This window comes from Rhagoletis pomonella, unplaced genomic scaffold (genome assembly GCF_013731165.1).
Source record: "Rhagoletis pomonella isolate Grant_MI unplaced genomic scaffold, Rhpom_1.0 Rhpom_scaffold_00017, whole genome shotgun sequence".
NCBI classification, from domain to species: Eukaryota; Metazoa; Arthropoda; class Insecta; order Diptera; family Tephritidae; genus Rhagoletis; species Rhagoletis pomonella.
Window position 1 is genome coordinate 1,574,260 of NW_023458571.1, and position 18,148 is coordinate 1,592,407.

General features: G+C 36.2%; 1 long non-coding RNA gene across 1 annotated transcript in view; it reads left to right on the plus strand.

The window, feature by feature from the left end:
* The window catches only part of LOC118749515, a 16,901-nt gene extending 2,020 nt beyond the window's left edge, over positions 1–14,881 (plus strand). The window contains exon 2 of the long non-coding RNA XR_004994234.1: positions 14,833–14,881. This is a non-coding gene — a long non-coding RNA (uncharacterized LOC118749515). The remainder of the gene's footprint in view (positions 1–14,832) is intronic.
* The last annotated feature ends 3,267 nt before the right edge of the window (positions 14,882–18,148 follow it).

Consider the following 18,148-nt stretch of genomic DNA (forward strand, 5'->3'; position numbering starts at 1 on the left):
TACAATCTTTTTCGGTTAGATTAACCTATCTTTTTTCTTTCTGTGTAGGAGGGTATATATAAAGGAGTTTGTAAAACGGGGCGTGGCACATTCCATAGACGCGGAATTTTTTATCAGCTATAACTTCGGAACGATAAGTCTGACGAACTTGAAATTTGGTATGCAGACATATAATTTGTAGGTGCTTATAGGAGGGTATGTCGTCGCCTGGGTAAAAGATTGTCGTATGTTAATTTCCGTAGGTTGTGGGAAATCGCGATTAAAGTTTGGAATACAATTTCTCAAAAACGCGAAGATAGATTTTCTCCAAAGTCTCTGAAAATGTTACTAGTCCACAAAACTCCTAATTATTTAATTTTTAGTTTTAATTTTTAATTAGTTTTGAGTTTTTGAAGGATTTTTTTTAGTAAAATTTTGTCGTAAGCGTCATTTGTCCACAATTCGACAGCCACTTGTATGAAATACGACAAAATGTGATCAAATTTTCTACTAAATTAACGACACTTTTTACTCAATATCTCGGAAACTAAAGGAGACATACAAAAACGGAGAACGCCATTTCTAAGACATTGATTAGGTTTATATGACTGCATCACTAATTAAATTTTTACTAAATTATCGATAAAATTGTAGTCAATATCTCGGAAACTAAAGGAGATATCTAAAAACTGATAACACCAATCGAAAGATCTTATTTCAAAATATATAACTGCATCTAAAACTAAAAATCGTAAAAATGGCGCTTACGACAATCTTTTACCCAGGCGACGATATATAAAGGAGTTTGTAAAAGGGGGCGTGGCACTTAACATAGGCGTGGAATTTTTTATCAGCTATAACTTCGGAACCATAAGTTAAACGAACTCCAAATTTGGTATGCAGACATTTCCATGGTAGGTGCTTTGAGGAGGGTATGTATAAACGAGTTTGTAGAAGGGGCGTGGCACATCCCGTAGGCGTGGAATTTTTTATCAGCTATAATTTCGGAACCATAAGTCACATGAACTTGAAATTTGGTATGCAGACATATCAATGGTAGGTATACGAGGTATACGAGGGTATATATAAACAATATACTAACTAAAATATAAAAATAAGTGAACGTTTTTGGTGTGACCATATAACTTGGGAACGGCTTCATCGAATTCGACCAAATTTATGCGGCATATTCGGGCTATCATGCAGATAGTTTATGTGAAGTTTGCTTGAATTCGGAAAAGGGGGCGTGCCGCCTCTATTTTATATATAAAAATTAGTGAGTTAGCTTATAACTTGAGAACGGCTTCACCGAATTCAACCAAATTTGTATAGCATATTCGAGCCATCATGGAAATATTTTATGTGGAGTTTGCCCGAATTCGTAAAAGGGTGTGTGGCACCTCCCACACTAACTAAAATTTTTATGTTGCAAGATCTGCTTCAGTTGAAATCTGGCAGCACTCTACACAGCACAACTTTGTTATGGACTACTCGACCAGCCGTTTGTTTAGTGTGCTGGTTTTGATATCATTGTTTTTTATTACAGTTAAGTTTCATATACGTAACTTTAAAAATAAGTGATGTGGAGAGCAAAGAATTTCTGCAAATGAAATTGATTTTGGACGATTTCATGCAAAATCCACACATCTCCCAATGTCGGTTAGTAAAATTTCTGAAAATTGGAAGGTCGACAGTTCAAAATGTATTGTCAAATATCAAGAAAAATGACAGCATTGAGAGAAAGGCGGAATCTGGTGGAAAATCAGGCAGTATAAATAAAATAGCGGAGAAGGATGTTCTAAGGACTTTGAAAAGGAATCCGAATATTTCTGAACGTGTTGTTGCACCTGAAGTGTTGTTTTGAGAGCCTGTATTGTTTTGGCCTGAGCTGGCAACAAGCCATTGTGCAAAAAAGCGCAAGATTTTTATACACAAAATGGAATCGGCATTGTACTAAAAGAGGACAATCCTCCGAATTGCCCAGAGCTGCAAACGATCGAGCGTTATTGGGCCCATATGATATCAAAATTAGAAAAAAAAAAACAAAATGCACGGCTTCAAGAATAACGCAGTTCTGCAGAATGTGGCGAAAACAGGCTGAATCGATCAACGAAAGGGATGTCCAAATATTAATGGCGGGTGTCATCTCTAAAGTACGGGTATTTCGACGTGGAAATTAATTCTAATAATGTTTGTAAATCTTTAATTTAAATAGAAATAAAAGTTTCTAAAGTTTCGACTGAATTGTTCACATTTAAATTAGGTTTTTTGCTATTAATACCTGCCAGATTTCAACTGAAGCAGATCTTATATCTCTTGAAATATTTGTGGTAGAGTACTGGAAATTGGTATAGAGGTATATCAAATAATTCCATACTCATGGAGAAAAATGGGCGGTATTAGAAAAGAGGGCGTGGCACCTCCCATCTTATATATAAAAAATAAATGCAAGATTTGAACCAAATTTATACGGCATAGTGGGGCTATTATGCAGATGGTTTGTGTTAAGTTTCCCCGAATTCGGAAAGGGCGGCGTGGCACCACCCATACTAACAAAAATTTTCATCTGGTATATCTCTTGAAATATTTGTGGTAGATTACTGCAATTGGTAGCTGTACGTAGCCTGTTCAAGAGTTGGCATTCCAAATTTTTTATTTATTCATGCCCAAGATGGAAAAACAAAAAATGTTGTATATCCAAATGTGTTGGATTAGAATTTAAAATAAAGAATCAAAAATTTTGAAATAAAGCAAATGATAAATTTTCATATAGAAAAATTCCAGGATTTTTCATTCATTTTTCAATATTTTTCAATAGTTGGTGTAGAGAAGCACGTCGGGGTACCGCTAGTATCTTATAAAGAGAAGTGTAAATTTTTTTTTAACTAAAACTAATAAAGTTAGTAGAACGAAATTCGAGGATGTGGTAGTTTATATATTAGTGCTTGACATATATTTTTCTCAAAAATAAATATTGAAAATATCCAAGGATATTCCTATATCCTTAGTTTTCGAAGTCCTTAAAAAAAATCCTGACGTCAGAGAGAAAAACTAAAAACGAGTTATACTATATTTGGCTCCTAGCTTTGTGGATATATTGATTTTTTCGTGTGTTTTAAAAATTTTTGGGTTTTTTCGCACGGTGTTACGCCAGCAATTGCACGCTCTTGTAGTAAATTATCTTATTATCTTTTCCAACATCAGATTAAAGAAGTCACATGAAAGAGAGTCGCCCTGTCTGAAGCCCCGTTTGGTGGCGAACGGCTCGGAGAGGTCTTTCCTGATTCTCGCATAACTGGTGGTATTGGTCAACGTTATTTTACACAGCCGTATCAGTTTGGCGGGAATGCCAAATTCAGACATAGCGGCGTATGGGCAACTCCTTTTAGTGCTGTCGAAAGCGGCTTCAAAGTCGACAAATAGGTGGTGAGTGTCGATTCTTTTCACGCGGGTCTTTTGCAAGATTTGGCGCATTGTGAATACCTGGTCTATGGTGGATTTTCCAGGCCTAAAGTCATACTGATAAGGCCCAATCAGTTCATTGACGGTGGGCTTCAGTCTATCACACAATACGCTCGATAAGACCTTGTAACCTATGTTAGAGGGCTGATAGGTAGTTGGCGCGAATGGCGGGGTCGCCTTTCTTGTGGATTGGGCAGAGCACACTTAAATTTCAGTCGTCGGGCATGCGTTCATCTTATCATATTCTGCATAAGAGTTGATGCGTGCACCTTATCAACTACTAGCCACCGTACTTGAATAGCTCAGCTGGCAGGCTGTCATCTCCAGCAGCTTTATTGTTTTTCAGCCGCTTTATCGCTATTCGTACCTCGTCATGGTCAGGCGGAGGAACATCGACTCCGTCATCATCGTCTGGGGGCTCGAGTTCTTTTCCACAATTTTCCGTGCTGCTACAATTCAGCAGCGTGGAAAAGTGTTCCCTCCAATATTTAAGTACATTCTGAACATCGGTAACTAGGTCGCCATTGTTGTTCTTACAGGAGTACGCCCTGGTCTTGAAACCTTCCGCAAGTCGCCTGTCGGCCAGCATTTCAAGCTCTTCGCACTCACGTATTTCGGCCTCTCTCTTCTTATTGCGGCAAATACGTATCGCTTCCCTCTTCTGATCCCTATAGTGGTCGCACATAGCGCGCGTTGTGCCCGATCGCAGCGTGGCCCTGTAGGTGGCATCTTTTTTCTCTGCAGCTTCCTGACACTCCTCATCGTACCAGTTGTTCTTTCGGGCTCGCTGAAATCAGACTACTTCTTCGGCGGCTGTACTTAATGAGCGGGAAATGTGGTTCCACTGCTCGCATCCGAGGCTTTGCCTTGCTTCTTCACTGGAAAGGGTTTTTACGTGGCGGGTCCCAAACCCAGCGCACAACCCATTGCTGGGACGAGGGTGGTTTCACAACCAAATACACGTTTATATAGCGAGCCGCTAACTCCAAGACAGACACACGCTTGCAGCCACACCCACTGGTGAACAGACGCTGCAGACATCAGTGAGCCCTTAAACCGAATAAGTCGGAGTGGCCCCACCGAAGCTCCCTCTCCTTCTGCCGTGATCTTCGTGCTCCATTCGGACTGGTTACCGCATCTCGCATATGGGTTGCTCACGTTGCCCAGAGTGCGCGAACGAGGACGCAAGAGTCGGGATTGAGTATAGGCGTGCAACTGTAACTGCATACACAGCACAACGATTATACCGCATTGCACTGCTTGAAACTACTATTAACTTATCAAACGATTCCTAATCTTGGACAATGCATGTTTGGCTTCTTTCACAACGATTTTGAAACCTGACCAAATCGGCGTGACCAAGTCCTTGGTCCTTTTTGTATTATATAAACATCCAAAAACATAGAAACGGTTGAAATAAATCTCGTCTCACTTTTTTATATTTTTTACTTGGTTGCTGAAGTAGTAAAGAATTGAAAATTCAAAAGGGAAAACTATCGGTTTTGTAAGTTTTATCTAAATATCTTAAAAATTTGTAGTGTTATTAAAAAAATGATATATGAACTTGACACAGTGGTCTTGAATCAATGATAGGTATGACTAAAATGCCAACCAAAACTGCTTGCATACCTGTTTTGGAAGGCACCCATACACCAATATGCAGTTGGAATTAAAATCATATCTGCTCCTATGCCTAAAATATTGTCAAATGAAAATTTGTAAAAAATTTAACTGCAATTGTTAGTATTTCTTGTTCAACAGAGTATTCTAAAGTTATCGTTTTGTATATTAGTGTAAAAGAAAAACAGATAGTATTTTTCTCGATGATAATATTTCTGGTGTCAGCTATTTGATTGCACATCATGTCTTCTATAAGTCATCCGCAACATAAGTGTAATCACGAAGAGAACAGATTTAAAGTGTGCGCGCCATGTGGGAGAAAGATTAAATTCGGATCGTCAAAACCTTCAGAATTTAATATAACCGGAAAATTGGTGTGTCTTATTAAAAAATACGTTAGTGAAAATTTTAGATTGACCAATTCGAAGTTCCCATTAGGCATTTGTGGTACATGTCGTAGGGTTCTCTGTGACCGAGATATGGATATACCAAATGCAACGCGGCCTCTTCCAAACATGCCTAACTATGAAGATTCGACAAAAGAAACAAGAACAAGTTCATGCTCTTGTTATATCTGGCTCACTGCTCGGGCAACCAGCCATCCAAAAGTTATACAAGGGAGAGCACATACCTTAAATGTATTGAGTGAATAAAACTCGCTAAAGCCTTCCGAAGCACAGAAATGTCGGAAACATTAAAAATTCACGTGCTTCTAAATCATTTGGAACATAGTCTGGATTTTTTAGGCAACGACGGCTTCGGAATGTGGTCGGAGCAAGCTGGAGAATCCATTCATGGCGTATTTTTAAGATTTTGGCTCAATTACAAAGTTAATTCGATTGACGACCCTAAATATATAATCAATTAAAAAAAAAAAACTGTCGTTGAATTTTCATCAAAACACATATGAATTTATATAAAATAATATTTTATATTGACTTTGTAAATTTATAAAATTTATGCAATAAGAATTATTAAAATATGCAATTATGTAATATTATCTCTTGAATAACTAAGTTAAAATATTTTATGCTTATAACGTAAGAAAGTGTTATAATTATATTACCATAGACCTTCGCGATTATATAACTGGATTTGGAAAGTTCTAGATCAACATTTTATAATATTTTAAGCATAGGAGCAGATGGAATTTTATTTTCAACGAAATTTTGATCTATGATTATGTACAAAGACAGTTATGTAAGCCGTTTTGGTTGGCATTCTAGTCATAGCTATGGTTGCTTCAAGACCACTGTGTTGAGATACTAAATTTAATAACCTTTAATTTGATATATCGTCCTGTTTATAATAATTAACGCATTCCATAGATATTACGAGCCAAAGTTTTATTTTCAAAATTCATACACTTTGAATCAATTGCGCGGGCAAAGATAAGTTTTAAATTAATCTTTCGCGGCTAATAACAATTGGCTTAGAACTAAGACAACATAATATTACTTCTACAATACCGTCAAATGCCTTTTATTTCCACCCAGCCTAATATGCATATTTTTGATAAATGATAATTAGTGTTCCTTTTTTAGTTTAATTTCGAAAGCTACAAATTTGGTTACATGTTTTCCTGTAAATTTGCTATAAATTTTGCTGTTGCACTTCAAGATCGGCATTCGCATAAAGGAGAAAATATTGGCCACAAGAAAAATTCAAAAGCTTATAAAAAAAGATGTATAGGTGTAGTTATACTTAATGATCAGCAAAACAGTTTTGTTCTCATGTTATGTTTGCAGTTTGAAAGAAATATGGCAAAAATGCATTTGCTCTTAAAAATAACAATAATTGAAAGTTGACAACAGTTATATTCAAATAATTATAAGATTGACAGAAAACATTTAAATAAATACTCCACGTAGTATGTTGCTATCCTGGGAATCAAACCGCAGCTAGTTATTGTCTCGTTTGCTGAGTCAGAATCCCAGTATCAACAAATTATATATTTTTGAAATAAAAAAGTCAAGACGAATCGATTGGTTGGTATTTGGCAAGGCGTATTTAACAAGGTGGTGTTGGCCGTATATAAGTAAAAAATTACACTAACAAATTATACGCTGATGTCCATATTGTCATTGGTATGAGTTACAACAAACAATTCATTCTGACGTAATGGCCTCCACGGCGAAAAACTCAGCTGTCGCCCCAACACCACCTTGTTTAATACACCTTGGTATTTGGACTTAGGTTTTTTTGTGTTATTTATTGTTTGACTGAAAAAAAAATAAAAGTCAAATTATAACAGTATTTTTTTCTAACAAATAAAGTCGCAAACTAAATTTATTCTCGAAACTTTTATTATAAAAGTCATAACCGGTTGGGTCCCTGGTTCTGAACGAATCACTGTGCAGCGGCCGGAGGATGTTATACTGGCTTGACAAATTTTCAGGTTAAGGGAAGTATGCTTCGGGAAGAAAAATCTGTTAATAAATTAACTTTACAGCAAATGAACTTAATGGAAATTAGTTTGGGTGGTTGATTGACCAAAAAAGATTTTTGTTTTAAGTTGTCACTTTCACAATTGTGGGTTTGGTATCGAGTATCTAATTGAAATTCAAATCCAAAGAACTTTTTTGTGGTCTTAATATTTTACACATGCTTCACACACACAGGCCTCAATAAATACTGTATGCAAGTAGTCCCGAGAAGTCCCCGAAATTCTGAAAGAGGCCCGAAAATCGGGAAGTAGTCTCAAAAATCCCGTAGTATCCTCAACATACTTCCGATAATCCCGCGACAGTTCTGAAATAGTCCCGAAAATCCCAAAGTACTCTCGAAGATCCCGAAACAGCCCATCACCATCATTATTTCGGGGTATTGAGCATCGTAATAGGTACCTTAAAAAGTTTAGTATTTGAGTACGCACAGTACTGGAAAATTTATATCGTAATTTTATTTTTATCGAAGCCTGAAAACTTAAAAGCAAACATTGCCGATTATTTTATAATAATAATAGATTGGCGCTTACGCATATGTATGTTAGTGTTTTACCGCGCTTCTCCTCCGATTTGTGGCGTGCGCCTTGATGTTGTCACACAAGGGGGAGAGACCTACAGTTTTACGCCGACTCCGAAAAGCGAATGTATTTTTATGAGAAGCTGTTTTTCATGGCTGAAATACACTCGGACGTTTGTCATTGCCTGCCGAGGGGCGACCGCTAATAGAAAACAACTTTTTTTTTTGTTTTTTTTGATGTTGGGTTGAACCGGGCTTGAACCACTACACCACAGCGGCCGCCAATTACTTTATGCTTCAAAAATATTAGTCAACCCTTGCCTCTTATTTTGCCTCAAAAAATAAAAGGCAGAAATAATCGGAGTCTTGCACATAATAATAAAAGTTCGGCATGCATGAATTATAACAGCCCCACAAAAGAAACAATGGCTTGTACCAAAGAATAGATCTATAATTTTTTATGTTTTTTGGCATGCTCCATTGGAATCCGCATCAAATTGATCGCTATTAGGTAAATTTTTTCTTAACTTTTTCTGCCCTCATTTGCATAAGTAACTAGATTGAATCCTTATGCCAATTTCTGATTAGGATACGAGCAATATATGTATTGTAAGCCACTTTTTTTGTTAACCATTATTAACCAATTTTTATATATGGATGTATGTATAACACATATATATCATTAGAATCGTCCCTCATTGTATATTACAAAGGCCCAAAAAAAGTAAATTGGCTTGTAGCAAATACCGCTATCAGGCCAATTTTTTTTAACTAAAAAATCTGTCAGAAACTTTTTCGTTTCCAAAATGTATTCAACAAAGTGTGATTGATTTTGACATTGCTCTCATAAGAAACAGGCTATAATGTCAAACTGAAATGAATTCTTAACCCATTTGAAAATATTTTTTTTTTCAAATTTGAATTTGTTTAAAAAATTTACACAAAAATTTTTCAAGCAACAAATTTTCTTAATAAACGTGAAATTGTTAAGAGATACACCGCCGAGGGAGCAAGAAAGTACATTTAAAGTTTGGTAATAAGTAAATACGTTCGACTTTGCTTAAATATTTAATGTAAGGAAGCCAAGATGAAACGGAGCAAAACTTTTGAACGGTGCGCAGTGTGCAATAGAAGTCAGGACACGAAAATAGTGCGATGTTTTAAACCACCTAGTTGCGAGTTAAGACGGCAGCGATGTGATGTTGTACTACGTGATTCATCTCGCGTTTGTGAAAACCACTTCAAAGAAAGTGATTTCATTTGTTGTCCGTCCGGGTCAAGCACTTTCAAACGAGCTCGTTTATACCCAAACTATTTCGCATAAAAAAATTTAATTTCAAAATTGTTTGAGTTAAGCTCTCATATCAAATTGAAAAAAATGTAAAATCATACTTTTATAAGTGTCGAATAATGGTTAGGATAAAAATCTATATATATAAAAATGAATTGCTGTTCGTTAGTCTCGCTAAAACTCGAGAACGGCTGGACCGATTTGACTAATTTTGGTCTTGAATTATTTGTGTAAGTCCAGGGAATGTTTAGAAGGTGAGTAAATATGATAAAAATGCTAAGAATTTAATATAAACAACAACTTTGTTTTTCCTTAGAAATAGGGACGGTCGATTATCATTGTACACGGAAAACTCTATGAAATTGTGAAATCGTGACGTCTTAGCTTTCTTAATATTTTGGCAATAACAACAAAAAGTTTTGATTTTTTAATCGAAAAACCTTCCACACGGAGGTCCAAAATAGTACTTTTTACATAATTGAAATCGGTTCAACCGTTTGGTCAGGCATCGCGGTCATTTTTATGTATATAGATATCTCTGGAAATGTTCAAGGTAGAGTACTGGAACTTGGTTTGAAGATATATGAAATCAATCCCATACTCATGGAGAAAAATGGGCTCTTTAAAAAGAGGGAATGGCAAAGTACAAACGTACTGCCTTTGCCTTATCTTTGAATGTGTACATAGGTATGTTTGTGAGTGAAATCCTGAATGGCTGGAGGGATTTCAACAAAGTTATGTGTGTGTGTTTGAGTGGGTCTCTGGATAGTTTAGTTTGACAATTGAACACGCCAGTTGGCGCTGGAGTTGAGTTATTACTAAAAATCATTTTTTATGATCTGATTTGGCGAATGTTCAGAACATGTAATGGACATGGTTGAGACAGTCCAATTGCAAAAAAGAGCGGTGAGGTGATGCTGAGGTCGAGTTATTACTAAAATCGATAAGTGAGAAAAGGTGCCGAGAATGTCAGTCTAAATCGACCTGTTGCACCATTGAGTATATCGAACTCTCGTGTGTTACGATTGGCCCAATGGATGTGATTTGCCAATATTATTATGCGTTAAACCTTCATTCCGACACACCAGGGTTAAGTTGTGTAGTGGCAAATCTCAAATCACCACCTGTCGAAATATATTTCTTTAATTGAATTTAATATAGAACCTGATAGAAACATAATTTTTCATCTCAGTCTATGTATGTATATTGTATATCTGTTGAACAAGAATACGCATCCATTTTGAAATTGCCACCAGCTATAAAGTTTCTAGGGCAGATTCAGTATAGATCCGGATCATTGTTGCCGCCATGGAACTTCTTCATGGACATAACACCTTCGTTAGGTTATTAAAGGCGGCAAACGACCACCAAACCATAATCTTAGCCGATGAATGTGCTAATGGAAATCGTAAGCGTGGACTGTTGGAGAAAATGTTGGATCAAAATGGTTAAATTAAAAATCTAATTTTGGGCGGGACGACGTTCGCCGGGTCTGCTAGTTTTAAATACAAAAATAAATGCACAAAAGCATAAAACTTGGACAATTAAAAGCAAGAAAAATTTCTAAAACGATTTTATAAACAATTTGTTTTATTTTATTGACAAAATATATATATTCCAGGTAATGTAAGTAAAACAAAACTAATCAAAATAAAAGCCTTGGGTATCAGTGCTGACAAGATACATGCATCACTAAGGGTTAATTCGTTTGTTTATACTTTTTGACATTATAGTTCCTTAAAAGAGAGCCGCACTGAGTTGTCAATCACACCTTGTTTAATACACACAAAGTGGCTTGATAACGATCAATTCAGATGTCTGATTCAAATTTGGCATGCCAAAAAACATAAGAAACGATAGTTTTCAGTCCAACCAGTCTCTTTGTGTACCTCTGTACAACGAGGGACTATTCTAATTGCATTTTTTAAAAAGTGGTAGGATAATTTTTTCACGATGATTTCAAAATTTGAGAATAACTATTATTTACGCTCTCTGCTGTGAACATGTACCATTGGTTTAAAATCTGAATTTTTACAGGTTCCTGGCAGCAACATCAAATGGAACTCGCAGACTTGCATAATCGAATCGAAGCGCAGGGATCAATGATCGCAGAACAAGTGCAGCGTTTGCAAAACGCAGATTTGCTTGTTAAAGACTTGTACGTGGAGAATGCTCATTTAGCCGCCACAGTACAACGGTTGGAGCAGAATCGTGCTCGCATGACTATGATGCACCAGCAACGACAAGGTTTGAATGGATTGCCTGGAATGCCTTAATCATTTTGGTGTAATGTTATCCATAAATTTAGAGGCGATTGAATTACGAAATATTTTCTATGAGTAGTTGATATCATCTGTACACAAAAAGGTATTGCTAATCCAAAGAGATCAAATTTCGCACAATACTCGTTTTACACCTGAAACGAAATATTTTTGTCGATATAACTGCATTCATTCTCATCCTCTGCTGAATGCAACGTTACTGCTGCAGTGCACAAAAAAGCAGATAGTCGTTAAAGTGTCACTACAAAGGCCTCTTTTTTGTCCCATATTACATCGTGCTTTCACTTAACCTTCAGTTTTACCATTCAATTTGGCGTTGTGGAACCAAGACTCTCCACTGATTGTTAGAAATAGAAATGTAGTGCATATTAAATGGAGCACGATGTAATATAATATAAATATTAGGTAGTAAATTATATTGACTTGCAGATATGTACATTCATACATATGCATAGTCATGACTTGCATAATGAATTAAATTTATAAAAGGCTAGTATTTTATACGTAGACATAATCTTATAATTCGTAGGTTATAAGATGGCTACTAAAAATATCGATGGGTATCTAGTTTGATTTTCTTTTTTTCATTATGGAAAAGGGTAATATTTTTATCTATTATGCAGTTTGAATATATCAACAAATTAATGGCCTTATTCATAAAAAATAAAATAGGTTTGAAGAGCTTTATAAAATGACAGTTTCATAAAAATTTTCGATTTGTTGCTTTATTTTTTATGAATTTGGGGGCAAAGCTTAGAATCCAGCTTTCAAGAAAAATCACAAGAAATATTTTTCATTATTTCTGTTGCTTGGAAAAGCACTTTGCTTTCACAGTGAATTTTCTTGAAGAAATAAAAATACGAGCATTTTTTCTTGAGAACTGCAAACTGGTTTAAGAAGTTTTGGTAAAAGCATTAAGAAAGCGACACCATCGTCTCTCAATAAATGAATTACTAACATATAGACAAAAAATCAGCTGATAAATTTAGTTCTGTAGCTGAACAGTTTTAGACCTCGAAACTTAACAAACTCCTGCCTTTCGGCGCAAAAATTTAAATAATGGTTCCGTACGTCATGCGGACTGCGCCCCTCGTGCGGATGGGCGTGAAAGGAGGGAAAGTTTCTTTTTCATTTCTTGTGCGACATTTTATATGATTTTTTCGTTTTTTTGGAGAGCTGGAAACAGGGCTTAAGTTTTTATGTTTACATATTTTTTTTTTTGTTTTCTTGTTTGAGCCTTTAGCTAATTAAATTCCGTTTGGGTTCCTTTTTTAAATATGTCTAAATATACTTATATTTGTATCTATTTATTAAAATCGTTTAAGGAATAAAAAAGAAGTATGTACATTAGGGTGGCCCAACATTGCCGCCGGGGCTTTGAAGTTTCAATGGGGAAAATACATGTTTTGGTAGAATTGCTATAAAATCGTTAAAAATAAATATTTTTTGATCGAATAAGACAATTTCTCTTCAGAAGTCTTCAAAAATAACACTATGATGCTTATTTAACTTAAAAATTTTGCTATGTGTGTTTTAATAACCGATAATCCCATCTGTTATATACAGTGGCTCAATAAAGAACTCGGACACCCAAGTGATATAATTTCAAATCAAAACATAAACAAACTGCAACGCATACATGACAAAAAATAACTCGGACATTTATATTAAGTAGAGTTTGGCAAATATTATTTCAGAAAGAAAAAATAAGTTAATATTTAGTCGACAAGCCTTTATTTTTCTGACAGCATTCAGTCTTCTTGGCATAGATTCGACCAGCTTCTTACATGTTAAAGGATCTATTTTCTCCCACTCTTCTTTAATAACATCTTCTAGGTCTTTCTTGTTTCTAATAACATGCTTTTTCAGTTTGTTTTCCAAATGAGCCTATAGATGTTCAATTATATTGATGTCTGGAGATTGTGGAGGTGTTTCAAGCACTTTAGGACAGTTGTAATAAGCCATAGACGGGCATCAAGGGCCTCATGCTTGGGATCGTTGTCTTAATAGTACTGGAAGTTGTCTTTAATTCCCAACTTTTAGAACTTTGGACCAAATTCTCTTTCACAATTGTTAGGTATTGTTTGTGGTCCATATTGCCGTTAATGAAGCACAAATTTCCAGTACCAGCAGCGAACATACAACCCCATACCATTACCGACCCGCCCCCGTGTTTAACTGTCGGACGTACGTTTTTTTTCCAGCAACTATTCATTAGGTCTTCTCCACTCATATGATTGTCCATCTGACCTAAAACTGTTGAACTTGCTTTCATCTGAAAATAAAACGGCCCTATAGAACTCGAAATCCTTATCCCCATGACGCTTTGCAAGTTTTATTCTCTTCTGTCGGTTAACCTCTTTTGATGAAAGGTTTCTTCCATGCAACTCTTCCATTATAATTATTCTTTCGCAATACTATTCGTATACTTTCGAGGTTGCAGTTGATATTAAGGTGTTTGGCGACTTCTGTTAAGAGTTTAGGAGCGCTCAAATTTGGATTTTTCTTAATTTGTTGCACTATCCACCGTTCATCTGCATCCAGTTTTGGTCGTCCCGATTTCTCCTTTTTTCCACGCATTTTGTTTCTTTGAAACGTTTTACCACGTCGTGTACAATCGAACGAAGTCTATCCACTATGTCTGCGATTTCCCTTTTCCTGATTAATTTTCTTACTTCGATTGAGCTTTGTCCACGCCGTCTACCCATGGTTAATTTTGGACTTTTATTCAAAAAAACACGACTGATATTTTATTTTAAGTTATTACGTTTGGTACCTTTTTACCGAAAGCAAATTCATTGTGGGATTGCCTTTTTAAAATTGCCAAACAACTGTAATATTGCCAGATGTCCGACTTCCTTCTTGACACCAATTTTAAGCATGCTGTATGTTTACTTTTTTTATATCAAGGAGGTAATGGATTTGTAAATTATCATTGTTATTTTTAAACTCCTATTTGAACACCCAATAGAAAAATAAAAAATAAAAATATTTAACTTGCAGTGCTTACGAAAATTTTGAACTTGAAGTTGCATGTTATGTATGTCCGAGTTTTTTATTGAGCCACTCTACAAAAATTAGTTATTTTATGGTTTCATAACCACATCACGCACCAACGCTCAATGGATGTGGTTAATTCTTTTGTGCATTCTGCTTGATGTTTTCTTAGGTTCGTGGTAAACAATTTTGAAAAATAGGGTTGGCAGATATTTGAAAATTTAAAATTATTTAAAGGTTAATAAAATATTTAACTTTCTTCACCTAAACTAAAAGCCACCTTTCTAAAAAATAGAACAATTATTATTCAAAACTTAAGCTTATTTAATACCACAGTATAGGTATCACACGAAAGGTGTACGCATAAGCTTTGGACTAACATGATGAGGTAATTATGTATTTAAGTAGTGAAATGATGCAATATGCATTTTTGCTCATTCGGTAGTTTGACATGGTAGCGACGATATATCGCACTCGTTTAAATTTTTTAGATAGGTGATGACTCTATCCAGAAATATGTACGGGTTAAAACTTAATTTTACGCCTTTTGTTGGAAACTCATATTTTACTTAACCGCACGCAGTATGATTTGAATTTTTTTTATATAAACAGAAGTCCCTTTTTATTACAACGTTTTTATCAATTTGCATGTCCAGACCAGGGATTGGCAAAGGGTGCTGTTTTTGTGACTTTAAGCCTACTCACGTTAAAAACGGACGATGAACGAACACCACCGCAAAGCGTGCTGTCTTGCAAATACAGCCCCCACAAGTGAACGATGCTTATAACAGCTCATACTGATATTGACTTCAGCAAATCTGTGCTCCGAATGATCGTGCACGAAACCAGCAACCGCCGTATTTGACCGACAGCCATAAGCACGATACTGCATTTGGACGGTTGCCGAAAGCATGACAGCTTATGTGAAAGAGTGGCGAAGGCAAGATGCCGCAGTTAGCTAACTTGATTTGTTGCAGAAGTCAAACCGTCGCCTTTGGTTTGTTGCTGAAGGCGCGTTTGACGTGTTGCCGAAGTTATGATACTGTAGTTCAAAAACATTCAAAGACAATTGCTTGTTTGAAATGAAGCATTGATATGTACATACATACATACGTACGTATGCACATTCCTCACAACTAGCCAGGAGTGAGCAATGCAATTGAATGGTAGACGCGCTATAAATACATACATACATGCATACGAGACGATAAATTACCCTTTACCACATTCGTCGTCATTTCAGCAGCAAGTCAGATGATTTTCAGCAACAAGTCAGATGATTTTCAGCAACAAGTCAAATGGCTTTCAGCAACAAGTCAGATGATTTTCAGCAACAAGTCAAACGACTTCTGCAACAAATGATGACTCATGTTTTCGGAGCCGTTCAACTGCCACGTTTGCTGGTTTCGTGCACGATCATTCAGAGTACAGATTTGCCGAAGTCAATATCAGTATGAGCAGTTATAAGCATCGTTCACTTGTGGTGGCTGTATTTGCAAGACAGCACGCAATGCGCTCGTGTTCAGTCATCCTCTAATTTCGTTTAGGTATCGATACTACTAAGCCAACGCCGCTGCTCAGTCATACAAAGCAGCGGCATTGAATGAGTATGAACAGTTGACGATCAACCAATGCCAATCCCTGGTCCAGACACCATTTTTAGCTATAATTATAGATTATCAATCTTGTCGGTAGGCCTTGCGGTAAGTAGCTAAATATTGCGCCTAAAAATATGCACTACATATGCTACAGCGGAAATGTATGACAAGCCATTTCTTTAAGTGAAATTAATTGGTGCTCGTAGGGATGCACATACTAAACGTGAGCACAAAACAGTTTGCTTGCATACGCACAAAATAAACCACACAAATATTTGCGCAAATACCAATAGGAATCGAAGAAGAATCTTATTTGTAATAATTTGTATTTGCGCAAAAATTTGTGTGATGTATTTTGCGCAATAGTCTTCAGTTCTCTTTTTACTGCAAGTTAAACTATTTTAATATCTGATGCAAAATTTTATATAGACACACACCTAAAAATAGAAAAAAAAACTTTTTAATATACCAAGCTTTTATAAATGAATAGAATTTGTTTTGATATCTTTTGATTTTGAAATTTTAGCAAAAGTTATTATAATCAATTTATGAGATTGAAAATGAAAAGCGTGGGCCGCATGTAATAGACTTGAATTGATATGAAAAGTAATATACACAGAGGTCCCTTTTTATGCGGTTTTTCAAACCATTTTTTCGCTGTAGCGGTTTTGCCTTTTTGAGAGTTTTTATTACTTTTTTTAGTGTGCAAGGTTTTTGAAAATGCTGGAACGCATACCCTGTTTTTGTATGAAAGTAGAGAACTTTTTAATGCGGACTTTTTTTATGCGGCTTTCTGAGGAATGCATGTGCCGCATAAAAAAAGACCTAAGTGTATGTATGTATGTATGTGGGAATATGAATATCGACCGCTTAAAATCGATCTCAAATAACGCATATGAAAAAACCGAAATAATGCATACCTGCACACTTTCGTTTGAAAACCGAAATAACGCATATGAGAAAAACGAAGTAATGCATACAAGCACAGTTTCGACTCAAAACCGAAATAATGCATTTGACAAAAACCGAAATAGTGCATACATGAAAACGAACTTCTTTATGCGTAGGGCCTTCGACCGCGCTTAGGGATTATAACCCTTACTAAGTATAATTCTCCTTTCTGTGTTGCCGGAAAAGGGGACCGGAAGTATTTTTGCGCAGAACTTCTTTCCGCATAGGCGGCCTTCGGCCGCGCTTAGGGATTATAACCCTTACTTAGTAGAACTCTCCGTTCTGTGTTGTCGGAAAAGGGGACCGGAAGTATTTTTGCACAGAACTTCTTTCAGAGTAGGCGGCCTTCGGCCGCGCTTAGGGATTATAACCCTTACTAAGTAGAACTCTCCTTTCTGTACCGCCGGAAAAGAAGGGCGGAAGTATTTTTGCGCAGAACTTCTCTCTGCGTAGGCGGCTTTCGGCCGCGCTTAGGGATTAAAACCCTTACTAAGTAGAAGTAAATAATTCATATTAGAAAAAACGAAATTATGCATATGCAAGAAGACCGAAATAATGCATATAACAAAAAGCGAAATAATCCATGCAAGCAAAGTCGCTGTGGTATGTCAAACCGTTCGGACGTGTTTGCTATTCGCTCTGTTAAGTCTTTTACTGGTGTATCTATAAACTTTCATCAAAGCATACAATCTTTAGTGGAGATAGTGACCCTAAGAATGTAATTAAAATTGGCATAAATATAAACTATTACAAATGCCGTGCGTGTTTAAACTAAAAGTGGACCGTACTCAGTCGAAGGTGTAGTGTGCAGACTGTAAAGAGCTAATTCATTTAAAGTGTGTTGGTATTTTGCAAAGTGATCTCGACTTTTTGATTGCATCCAACAAACCTTTCTTTGCAATGCTTGTGCTGCTGAGCGCCGTGCATCTCTTCGCGCATCATCACCAGCTGTTAATTTTAATGAGACAGCTTCTTCTAATATGCACTCTGAATCACAAAAACAA